At 42.7% G+C, this 12,332-nt stretch overlaps 1 protein-coding gene across 2 annotated transcripts in view; it reads left to right on the top strand.

Moving 5' to 3' along the window:
* Positions 1–5,263: 5,263 nt before the first annotated feature.
* The window catches only part of PNLIP (pancreatic lipase), a 29,019-nt gene continuing 21,950 nt past the window's right edge, over positions 5,264–12,332 (top strand). For both annotated transcript variants that reach the window (XM_006778741.2, XM_015557999.1), the window contains exons 1-2: positions 5,264–5,354; positions 12,229–12,317. The gene's annotated coding sequence lies outside the window, so the exon portion shown is untranslated. The remainder of the gene's footprint in view (positions 5,355–12,228; positions 12,318–12,332) is intronic.

The following is a 12,332-nucleotide window of genomic DNA, read 5'->3' on the forward strand; positions in this document are numbered from 1 at the left end:
GATCAGCATGTCTCGGTTGAAGACTTGACTTTATGAAGTTCCACAGGCGTTTCCGATGTTGTGTCAGAACCACGGGTTGGTGTCACTCATTGTCCCAAAGTGTCTCCTAGTCTCCTCCGTGGAGCCACTGGAGGCAGTGAAGCCTTGAGGTGTTTGGGGAATCTGTCAGGCTGACATGGTCCTCCTCATGCTGGCACCTTCCATTCACCATCAGCACTTAAGCGTTTAGCTTTGTCCTGGCAACATAACTAACTGAAGACGGGAATGGAAAGTGCATGGCCAACGGGCTACCATTTTTCACTCCCCACCCCTACGCCCAACTAGGGATCACCATCCTCTTTCCCACGGAAATCAGCTGTGGCCTCTGAATCCTGCACATTCTCCCACTCCAAGCAGCCACTGCCAGTTCGTTATTGACACACAAATCCAACGCGATTTGTCATCTCTGGCTCAAGGCGTGGCTGGTGTCCCCTGTGCGCTTTGTGTAGGCAGGGAAGTACCATTTGTTTGCATCTACTTAGCATGCAGAGGGGGTGAGCGTAGAAGATGATAAAGTGGGAGAAATCACGGGAACTTCCTGTGTCTGAGGCTGGTAGTTGTGTTGGGCCCATTGCTTCAACAAGAGTCTATAGAATTGACCAGGCTGGAGAGCAGGGTTCAAAAGGAGGAGATCCAGGCTCAGTCCCATCCTCATGGAGTTTCCTGTTCCACATTCACAGAGGGGGTTCTGTTGAGGGCTGAGTAGTTTTGGAGGAATAGAGGGATGGAACAATTTCGTTGACATACATCAGACAAATACGAAATGTAACACTGGCTATGATCTCCACTGAACTCTTTTTTTAAAAAAATATATTTTATTGATTTTTTACAGAGTGGAAGGGAGAGAGATAGAGAATTAGAAACATTGATGAGAGAGAAACATCGATCAGCTGCCTCCTGCACATCTCCCACTGGGGATGTGCCCGCAACCCAGGTACATGCCCTTGACTGGAATCGAACCTGGGACCCTTCAGTCCACAGGCCAATACTCTATCCACTGAGCCAAACCGGTTTTGGCAATCTCCACTGAACTCTTATTTCCTTCGTAGTAGTGTAATATGTGCGGTGAGGATGGAACAAGTCCTTTAGCCTCAGCAAACATTTGCCCACCAGGAGTGATTCTTCTCAGATCCTCACATCACTCGTGGGTTTTACTCTTTAATGGCCTGTATCATTTGCATCATTTCTTGCTACTTCTGTGTTTGTTATGTCCCCAATTTCACTCCAAAGGATCAGTGGCTCCTACGTTGTTCTCTGAGATGGAAAATCAGAGATGACAATGGTAGCATTCCTCCTAACACAGAATAACAGAATAAACTTCACACCAGCTCTGGGTCAGATGAACCTGGCGGGATGAGAAGAATGAATTGAACAGCAAGAGGTCTTCCATTTTCCTTCAGGACGCTAGTACATAAACACTGCTCCAAAAGTGGCACAGAGTTTCTGACATTCTTGTGGCTTTTGTCCCCCCATTGATTTCAGAGAGGAAGGAAGAGAGATAGAGAGATAGAAACATCAATAATGACAGAGAATCATTGACTGGCTGCCTCTTGCATGCCCCACATTGGGGATTGAGCCTGTGTGTGTCCCAGGTGTGAGGAGGCAGGAGATGCTGCTTCTTTTTGAGAAAAAAAGGTGAGAGCAGAGCTGAGAGGCTGTGGGCCCTGTTTCCCCAGGGTCTTGGGACAATTCCACCTCTCTGCTGAGCACCATTCTGGGAATCTTGTCACTGCCCACTCCCTGGGGTCCATAGGGAAAGACAAAGGGACAGCTGTTGGTTTATCTGTAATTCTTTGTTTCTCAGATGCCCAAACTCCTCCTGATTCATTCATTCAACAAACATTTGGGAGACCAGCTTGTGAGACCTGGTAAGGGACTTGGAACTCCTTCTCCAAGGAAGTTGGGGAACCAGTGGGAGATGTGGGGCAGTTCTGTAAGTTAATCTTACCCTTCCTCTTTGCAGAGCTGTTGGCCAAAGACACATCCCCATTTTATAACGAGGCTCACCATGAACAGACTCAAGGTAAACCTGGTGGCTTTGGTGCTCTCGTGCGTGTGTTTTCTTTCAAATCCCTTAGGTATTTTGTTCAACAAGCCAGTAACCCTGAAGAATGACTTCCTTGTACCCACTTTACAAGTAACTGTCTTCTTCCCCCAAGGCTTTTGTTTCTGGGTCCTCCTTTCACACAACTCACAGGCCTTAGATCCCTGGGCTCAGAAACACCTTCCCTCCCGGGCATCTGTGACTGTGGGCCCGGCGCTGGGCAAATGGTGACCATGGCTGGGCTCTTTCCGCATGTGATGTGCGACTGAAGGGCGGGTTTCGGTGGCAAGTCCAAGCAGCCCATTTGTGGGATAGAATGCCTTCCATGAACCGGCCCATCAGGCAACTTGAGCTTCCCAGAAATGGTGTCTGGGGACCTGGCAGCACTGGGTCAGTCTATACCGGAATTTGGGGTTTCACCTGACCTCATGCTGCCCGGGAATCACAATTCCCATTGGCACAATAAATGACAACCTTTATGTTTGCGTGCTCTACCAAATCATGAATTTAAGTTAATTTAGAAACAGCAAATGTAAAGGGAATTTTTTCCCTTTTATAGAAGAGCTTCTTTTAAGATATTAGGGTTATGTACAAATATTATTTGTACAGAGATATTCCTAAGCACTGCCCAAACCATTAGGGATATTTGTAGCCCAGTAGGAGATACATATATAATTTTTTTTCTTTAACTTTTAATGGACTTTAGGGGAAAAATCAGTGAATAATGAAATACTGAAATACTCTAAACATTTCTACTGGGAAATAAATGGCACTCAAGAGGCCTGAATAAATCATTACAGCTAATAAAATTTCCCGAGATTGCCTCTAGTGGATTTGCACGAGGAAGATTGGATTTGTACAGATTTATACAGTCAAACAAGGCCAGTGTATATGAAAGAATGCTGTTTATCCGGCACTTGGTCAACATAAATTGAGACTATTCATTAGGTAGCCACATCTGCGGTGGGCGCCCTTTGCAGCTTTCCTCTGAGATGGGAGAATAGAAGCTTTCGTCGCTAGTCGTACTTATTACTGCCAGTAACAGAGGACCCCAAGGGCCCTTCCCAGGCTGTCTGACTCAAAAGGCGGTGCCTGCAGTATTTGCAGGCTTTGTGTGTTTTTCTTGTCAAAATAATACCTCATTTTATTTATTTTTTCATATGTTTTTATTGATTTCAGAGAGGGAGGGAAAGGGAGAGAGCTGGAAACATCCATGATGAGAGAGAATCATTGATCGGCTGCCTCCTGCTCATCCCCCACTGGGGATGGAGCCCGCAACCCAGGCATGTGCCCTGACTGGGAATCGAACCGTGACCTCCTGGGTCATAGGTCAGTGTTCAACCACTGAGCCACGTCGGCTGGGCAGTATCTCATTTTAATCTGCATTTTATTATTACATTGGATACATGTAGTCTATATATAATTTTCACTTTGTATTATTATATTTTATGTATGTTTTTAATTTCTGACTACTCTGTGTGCCTTGCCTGTATTATCTGTGAGGGTTGTCTTTTCCTTATTGATTTGTAAAAACTCTTTGTATATCATGGATTTCTTTTTTTTTTTTTTGGTCTGACATATATATTGCAAATATTCCCCCCAGGTTATGGTTTATATCTTGTCTTTGTTTTTATGCTGTGGAGATGTTTTTAATTTTGGGGCAATGTCAGAGTTGGTGTAGGAAAGGAGGTTTGAGGACACCTCTCTACTCTGTTGTATTTATTTGCCTATTTTAGTTTCTCAACCTTGGCACTATTGACAGTTGGGAGCATGGTCATTCTTTACTTGGGGCCCAATAATTGCCAGGGTTGGGAGTAAGGGGCTGTTTTGGGCACTGTGAGATTTTTTTAATTTTGGGGGGGAGGAGGAGGATGGAGAGGGCAATGTAAGTTGTTTAACAGCATCCCTGACCTCAACCACCAGCTGCCAGAGAATCCCATCCTCAGTAATGATCAAAAACGTTACCAGATTTTGCAGAATACCTTTAAGGGGCAAACTGCCCAGGCTGAGAACCTGGCCTATTTTATTCCCAGTGACTGTGACTTTATAGTATATCTTAATATCAGCTAGGGCAAGTTATCCTCTTTTTAAATGAATTTCCATGTTTAGACTTCCAGAAATTAGAATAATATAGTGAATTAAGGAAAAAAAAATCCTGATATGAATAAAGTTGTTACCTAAAAAAATTGTCAGGATTTTATTGGGTTTGCATTGCATTTAAATATAAACTGACTAGAGGCCCAGTGCACGAATTTGTGCATCGGTGTGGTCTGGCCAGCCTGCCCCCATTGGGGCTGATTGGGGGCTGGGCCAGCCAAGGGGAGGGGCCATGGGAGGTTGGCCAGCTGGCCCTGCCTACATCGGCTGGTTGGCTGGCCACAGTGCTCGTCATAGCGACCAGTTGTTCCAGTTGTTCTGGTCACTTGGCTTTTATATATATAGATAAGAACAGACACCCTTTATGATACACAGTTATCCACTTCAAACCCTGTCTCTATTGAGTGGGGTGTTCTTACAAATTCCTCAGTAGAGGCCTACAGTCTTCTTTGTAGAGGCAGGAGTGGTAGTCTTGCTTAGTGGTTAAGATCACAAACTTTGGTTCAAACCCTGACTCTGCTGTGTTCTGTGAATGACCTTGGGGAGCTAAGGAATTTTTCAGAAGCTCAGGTGTTTCAATTACAAAATGCTTATAACAACAACTTCTACCCATATTTTGCTTTGAGGATTAAGTGTGATAGTGTAAAAAATCCCTCACTCTTTTTTTTTTTTTTTTTACTGTTTAAGGAATTTTTATTAAAGCAAGTGTTTTATAATCCAAATTATGTTTCCTTGCTCAGTTATCAATTCTGTTATTTAAAAAAGAAGTGACATTCTGAGCTATTCCACAGTAAAGAATTACAAAATTAAAGAAAGGAATGCTTTACATTTTTGTACTTTGCTGAAAATTCTTTTTCCTGGGGTCTATAAAACATTAAATTGTTTTTATATTTTACTATTTTTTGTGTGTGTTTTTTTGTTTTTGTTTTTAAATCAGTAAGTAATCTAGGACTAGCATTATTTTTGCTAGACCTGGCATTTGCTCGGTACATAAGGTCCAAAGTTTCCTTTCCTTTTTTAATTTATTTTATATTTTGCAATGTCCCCCCCCCCCCCATAATATTGTTTTTCGATGTTTAGATATTTTTCTTCGGAGAAGCACGAGTTTCTTTTTGTGGTCCCTGATCAATTTTAAACAGTTGAAACACCAGTGGCACTGTTAACTGCTTAAAAGGTATTATTATTAGTTACTATTGGGATTCATAGATATTTTGTATCTTACTGAGATTTTGTGTGTTTGTGTTTCTTTAAGATGATATTTTAATTGTAAGTGGGTAAAAAATGATTCATTGTTTTTTACTGTTTTCATGAGTATAATGTCTTCTCGAATGAAAATGTTTCCCGAGAAAGGAATCTGTTGATTTTTGCATATAAATTTTACAATTGAGCACCTTATAGAATTCTCTTACGGTCTTCAGTGTTTTTTTTTCATAAATATAGTGATAGCATCTGGAAATAAGGGAACATTGCCTCCTCCTCCCCAGCTGGTAGACTGTTTGGTATTGAATTGTTGCATTATTTAGCACTTCCAGCACAATTTAAATTGTATTCAATAACAAGTACCCTTTTTTTCATCTGGTGTAAATGAAAACGCTTCTAGTTTTGCTCCATTAGGCTCTGGTTCCTGAGAAGTATTCTGATTATGTTGGGGAGGTAGTTTCGGAGTCTTACTAAAGTGTTTTTAAATGGGGTGTTGTTACTCAAGGGGTGTAAAGTCTCAGTTATATGATAAATAAGCTTAGAGACCTGCTGTAAGACATTGTGCCTGTAGACAAGCATCTGTACTGCACACTCATGAATCTGTTAAGAAGGTGGCTCTCATGTAAAGTGTTCTGACCACAAGAAAATAAAAAATTACATTAAAATAATAAATATTGTGTGAAAGGATAGACCGAGAGACCAATGGAACAACACACACATACCCGTACAAATACAGAAATGACACATTATGGAACTGACAGGCGCCAACTAGTGCGAACAGACTGGACTTTTCAACAAATAGTGCCTGGACAACTGGTTACACACATGCACATGGGTGCCTTACAATTCTAGGTGGGTTAAAGACTCACGTGTAAAAGGGGGAACTTTAAACAATCAGAAGACAGCATCAAATATCCTTATAACTTCTGAATTAAGGATTTCTTTGTAAAGATATAAATATAGACAGGGTGACCCCCCAAAATGCATACACACTTTTGAATTATTAATTCCAATGGGTTAAATCTGAAAAGAAAGAAACATCAACTGAGCCATCAGCTGTGAAGTGTGCATACATTTGGGGGGGCACCTTGTATAAATATCATAAGGAAAAAATATATATTCAGTTACACTAAAATTAAGCATTTCTGTTGATGAAAAGAAAACACAAATAAAGTAAAAAATCCCTTAGTCCCACAACTGGGAGAACATATTGCAACACATATAACTCACAAGTTATTTATTTCCAGAATATGTAAGGGTTGCTTACAAATAAGAAACAGAATGACAACCCAGTAAAAAAAAATGATGAAGAGATAATTTATGGAAGAAACCCAAATAAACAAAGAAAAGAAACTCAATGTCATTGATAATCAAGGAAATGCTAATTGGAACCATGGGACTGTTTGGTTTTTTTTTTGCCAACAGATTGGCAAAAATGTAAACGTCTGATAACATCGAGTTACAGGAGAATGTGGAACAGCCAGTTCATTTAGGCAGTGCTGAGGGGAACATAAATTGGAGCAGTCTCTTTGGAAAGAATCTGGCACTATCTACTCAAGGCTAAAATCAAAGACCTGACATTCTAGCAAGTTCACGCTGACATATGCAGTGTGAAGAAACTGGCACAATTGTACAGGGTCATGCAGAAGAGGGTTCATAGCGATGATCTTTGTAACACCAAAACGACACATTGTCCCAATGACAGTAAACAGCAACATGGATCAGTTCACTGTGGTATGATCATGCCCTAGACCACTACACACGACACGGATGAGCTTCAAAAACACAGTGTTGGGTGAGAGAAGCAAATCGCAGAAGAAGGCGCATCGTGTGATTGCATTGATAGGAAGTGAAAAACAATGCAAAGCCAAGCAGTCTATTTTTAGGGACACAAACACGTGGTGTTTCAAGCACCCAGAGGGTAAAGGAAAGCAGGGGTGTGATAAACAAGCTTAGACTCATGGCCACATCTGATGGGGAGGAAAGAGGGTGGAACAGAGGAGGGTCGTGCAGGAGATTAGTCTGATTCCTTCGGTTGAGTGGTAGATACAAGTGAGGTTGCTCACACGCGCATTCAAGAAATGTTATTTAGCCGAAACCGGTTTGGCTCAGTGGATAGAGCGTCGGCCTGCGGACTGAAAGGTCCCAGGTTCGATTCCGGTCAAGGGCATGTACCTGGGTTGCGGGCACATCCCCAGTAGGAGGTGTGCAGGAGGCAGCTAATCGATGTTTCTCTCTCATCGATGTTTCTAACTCTCTATCTCTCTCCTTTCCTCTCTGTAAAAAATCAATAAAATATATTAAAAAAAAAAAAGAAATGTTATTTAGAGCCCTCCTTGTGCAGGGGAAAGGCAGGGAACAGAAAAGACGATTTCTGGTTCTTAAAGATAAACAACGAATAGAACTAATGAGCTATTTGTTATATGGTGACAAATGCTGAAGATCTCAAAGATGGAGCACAGGGAAGAGGAAAGGTTGAGCAAAGGAACAATCTATCATGATCCTTTATACCAGTGGTTCTCAACCTGTGGGTCGCGACCCCTTTGGGGGTCGAACGACCCTTTCACAGGGGTCGCCTGTGAAAGGCGGAAAACACATCGGAAAACACATATATAATTACATATTGTTTTTGTGATTAATCACTATGCTTTAATTATGTTCAATTTGTAACAATGAAAATACATCCTGCATATCAGATATTTACATGACGATTCAGAACAGTAGCAAAATTACAGTTATGAAGTAGCAACGAAAATAATTTTATGGTTGGGGGTCACCACCACATGAGGAACTGTATTAAAGGGTCGCGGCATTAGGAAGGTTGAGAACCACTGCTTTATACCATAACATAATTTATAAATATTCTTTTGTGACAACTCAGTATTCATTGTTTGAGCTGCTATGTAGAGACTAAAGGGAGCCCATGGAATTCCAGGAGGGGAAACAGGTGAATGCACAAGTCAAATGCTTCCATCTATAATAATAAAAGCGTATTAGACCGGACAGCCAGGCGACCTTCAGACGACCTCCCAGACAAAGCCAGGCTGCGAAGGGCTGAGCCCCTTGCACAGATTTCGTGCATCGGGACTCCAGTTAGTGAATGAGATGGGAGTGCGATTATAAAGAGCAAGGCTGTGTCTCAGGGATCCGATGTTGTGTTTTCTGAGTCACAGCCAGGAGGTCAGGAGATGCTGCGCAGAACTCACCTTCCTGACAAGCCCAGGCTTGGACTCTGGCTGCCACTGAAAGGTCAGCTTGACGCTCACATGCCCACATGCCTTGAAGAGTCACTCTGGTTCTTAGAACCTCTGTCCTCTGACGGTTTAACCCAGCTTTGAGATCATGAGAGCTCGTTGAAATGCCAGGGCAAGATTTCACAAGCAGCTGGGGTGACGGGGCCCACTGTCCGAGACAGTTTACTCTTCCTCTTTCATAACTAATCTGATTTTATCAGAACTAGGTCTTTGCTTTACGTTGTGTCGTTATAAGCAGATCACTCACCCACTCTCTTTCCCCTCCCAAAATTTATTTTTTATTGATTTCAAGAAGGGAGAGGGAGAGAGATAGAAACATCAATGATGAGAATGATTGATCGGCTGCCTCCTGCAGGCCTCTCCCTGGGGATTGAGTCACCGCTTGCGCCTGTGTCCTGACTAGGAATTGAGCCGTGACCTCCTGGTTCATAGGTCGACACTCAACCACTGAGCCACGCCTGCAGGGCACTCAGCCACCCTCTTGATCATTCATTCTGCACAAAGGTCTCCGCCTATTTATCCATCGTGTTTTCTTTGTTTCTGTACCTGTTGTCTTATCTGGGTACCAATCATCCTTTTTAGGGACACATATCTAGTGACTCCTTTGTCATACACCCCAACACCCTTCTCCTGCCCTCACACAGTCTGTGTGCTGGTAGACCAGACAGACACTGAGTAATACCTGGTCTCCAGGTCTCCTCTCCAGGTCTTTTCTGATGACATTCTTCCTGGATGGAATTTTCCCAGTCGAAGCTCAGCTTGCTCTCATCATTTCAACGGTAGGCTGTCACCAACTCTTCCTCATGCTTTCGCCGCCGCTCCCTGGTGAGCTCGCCTTTTCTTCTACCTTATTGTCGAGAGGTGAATGGGCCAGGCAGACGTTATGCTGAGTCAAAATCACACCCGTTTTTCGAGAATGACTGAATGAGCTTGTTGGGCTAGCAGGGGGAATCATCTTTCGCTTTGTGTTTCTGAATCTCCTGTGGGTGACACAAGCTATTCATAGAAACAGTATGTGGGCGGGTAATTTTCAGTTGTGTTTGGCAGGCTCCCTGACAGGCTCTGCCGTATCAAAGCCCTGTCCCCCACGAGCCTGCTTATACTCAGAAGTGGAATAAAATGGAACCGCTTTAAAATAGAGACTCCTTGAAGCATTGCTTCCCCAGATGTGGAGATACACGTTGTGTGTACACTGATGGCCTCCCTTCAGTTGTTATTGATAAAGCTTTTCCACGGTTAAAGTTGGAAAGCTGTCCTTGGGAACTTCTCTCTTTTCTTGTCCCTTTTTAATGGATCTGTAGGCAACAGGAAATATTTACCTACAAAAGGGCATTTAGCCTGGCTGGTGTGACTCAGTGGTTGAGGGTTGACCTATGTACTAGGAGATCACCGTTTGATTCCTGGTCAGGGCACATGCCCAAGGTTGCGGGCTTGACCCCCAGTAGGGAGCATGCAAGAAGCAGCAGATCAATAATTCTCTCTCATCGTTGATGTTTTTTTATTTCTCTCTCCCTCTCCCTTTCTGAAATCAATAAAAAAATACATATATTTTTAAAAAGGACATTGTGGGATATGTAATGTTATACAGACGTAATAGGTATGACAATGATAGCATAAAGGATGGGGAGGAGTAGGAAATGAACCTACACAGTTGCAAAAGTTCGTAACATTTTATGTGCAGTGGTACAATGTTAACTCTAAGTAGACTGTGAAAAGTTAAATATCTACATATACAAATATACGCATATATCTGTATCTCGCTAGAGCAACCATCAAATTCCTAATGTACAGAGGAATCATTAAAGAAAACCAATGGAGAAATTAAGATAAGAAAGTATAATCAATGAGTTATTTACATAATCAGAAATAGCCACAGCGAGGCCCCAGGGGAGCATGGGACATGATTTCAGGCAGGAGGCCTGCGGCGGGAGGAGCCCAGTTCCACCCACACTGGCACAAGCAGCGGGATTACCTGGTGCTCCATCCAAAAGCCAGGAGCTACGGTGACCTCTCCCAGGACCTGAGAATCAGGAGGATAATTATTTACTCTAGACCAGTGGTCGGCAAACCGTGGCTGGCTCACGAGCCACATGCGGCTCTTTGGCCCCTTCAGTGTGGCTCTTCCACAAAATACCACGTGCAGGTGCGCACGTACAGTGCGATTGAAACTTCTTGGCCCATGCGCAAAAGTCGGTATTTTGTGGAAGAGCCACACTCAAGGGGCCAAAGAGCCTCATGTGGCTCGCGAGCCTCGGTTTGCCAACCACTGCTCTAGACAGATAGAAAAGTATGGGTAGATGTTGATAGAGATCGAGAGCATTAATACGTTGGAACATAGTGGGAGAAAGCGTGGAGTTGGGGCTGGGGGCCTGGAGTCTGGCCCTGGGCAAATTAGTTCTCTAAGCCTTGGTTTCTCCAATTTCAGTAAAATCTTAAATACTATTTCTAAGATTTCTTACTTTAAAAATATTTGGACCGAGATGAGGCTACTTCTAAATTAATTCTTTTGTAAGTTTTTTTAAAGTTTCCTTCCAGCACTAATTCTGTAAGATTCTATTTTGTTTTGACTTTCTTTGATCATAGACTCCCCACCTTATAAAGCTCCAGGTGAATATCTGGATGGTTTCATGTGAAATTACTTTTTACTGATATACAGTAATGAGTACAGATTCAAAAGCCTTTTGATTTTTTTTTTTAATGGTATTTTTATCATGGAGAAAACACACCTTTTTCACTTCCCTTCAATATATTTAGCTGACGCGCCCTCTTGTGGAAGAATCTGCGTATAGCACTACAACAGTGAAACTGCTTCCAGATTTGATAGCTCATGATAGTACATTTTATATATTTAAAAAATACATATGTACTAGTATATGCTTATATTACAGTAAGATTGTGAAGATTCAAGTTCTCGCTCAGGTTAAACTACTAGTTGGGATTCAATGTTTAAATATATAATTAACGTATATAGGATTATAACTTTTACATTTTCTCTATCCCAGCTATTTCTAGTTACCATTGGATTAACCATGTGCATGAGATGTACAAAATAAAGAAGATTTTATTTTACTAAAAATGTATTAAAATAGGAGACGCTTGTGTCCTGAATGATCTCCCTCTTCCCTGGACAATTCCTGCATTTTTCAGGTGGGAGGGATGAGCACATCCCTGTGGGCAGGGGAGAGAGGGCGGAGGAGACGTAGTCAGTCCCGCAGTGGCAGTGGGAGCTGGTGCCGCCTCTTTTCTGGGTGTTTCTTGGGCAACTGCCGCCAGGTCCACGGGAGCCCAGGCTCTGCTCTCTGGAGTGAGCTCTAAAGCCAATCTGTCCCAGACGATGCTGAAGCTGCTGGTCCATGGACCACACTCTGGGCAGCAGGAGCCGAGATCCCTCCCCAGTGGAGGAGGAGAAACACCACCTGCAAAACGAATTCTCTCCCACACTTTGCAGACAGACACCGAGTCTGGGACCGTGAAGCCATTGTGTGGAAAGAGAGATTTCATTGGGGAAATGTTTTGTTTTGCCAAACATGCTAAATATTTGATATGATCAAGTTCTGTGTTTAATGCTAAAATAACTTCAAATATTTCCCCCAGGGCTCCCAGGGTTCTGTGAGGCTGCTACTAGGATTAGGAAAGACAAAGCTGTTGGAGAAATTAACATTGAGCACCCTGACTATCCAATCGTGAGTGAGACTCGT

This window comes from Myotis davidii, unplaced genomic scaffold (genome assembly GCF_000327345.1).
Source record: "Myotis davidii unplaced genomic scaffold, ASM32734v1 scaffold107, whole genome shotgun sequence".
Taxonomy (NCBI): domain Eukaryota; kingdom Metazoa; phylum Chordata; class Mammalia; order Chiroptera; family Vespertilionidae; genus Myotis; species Myotis davidii.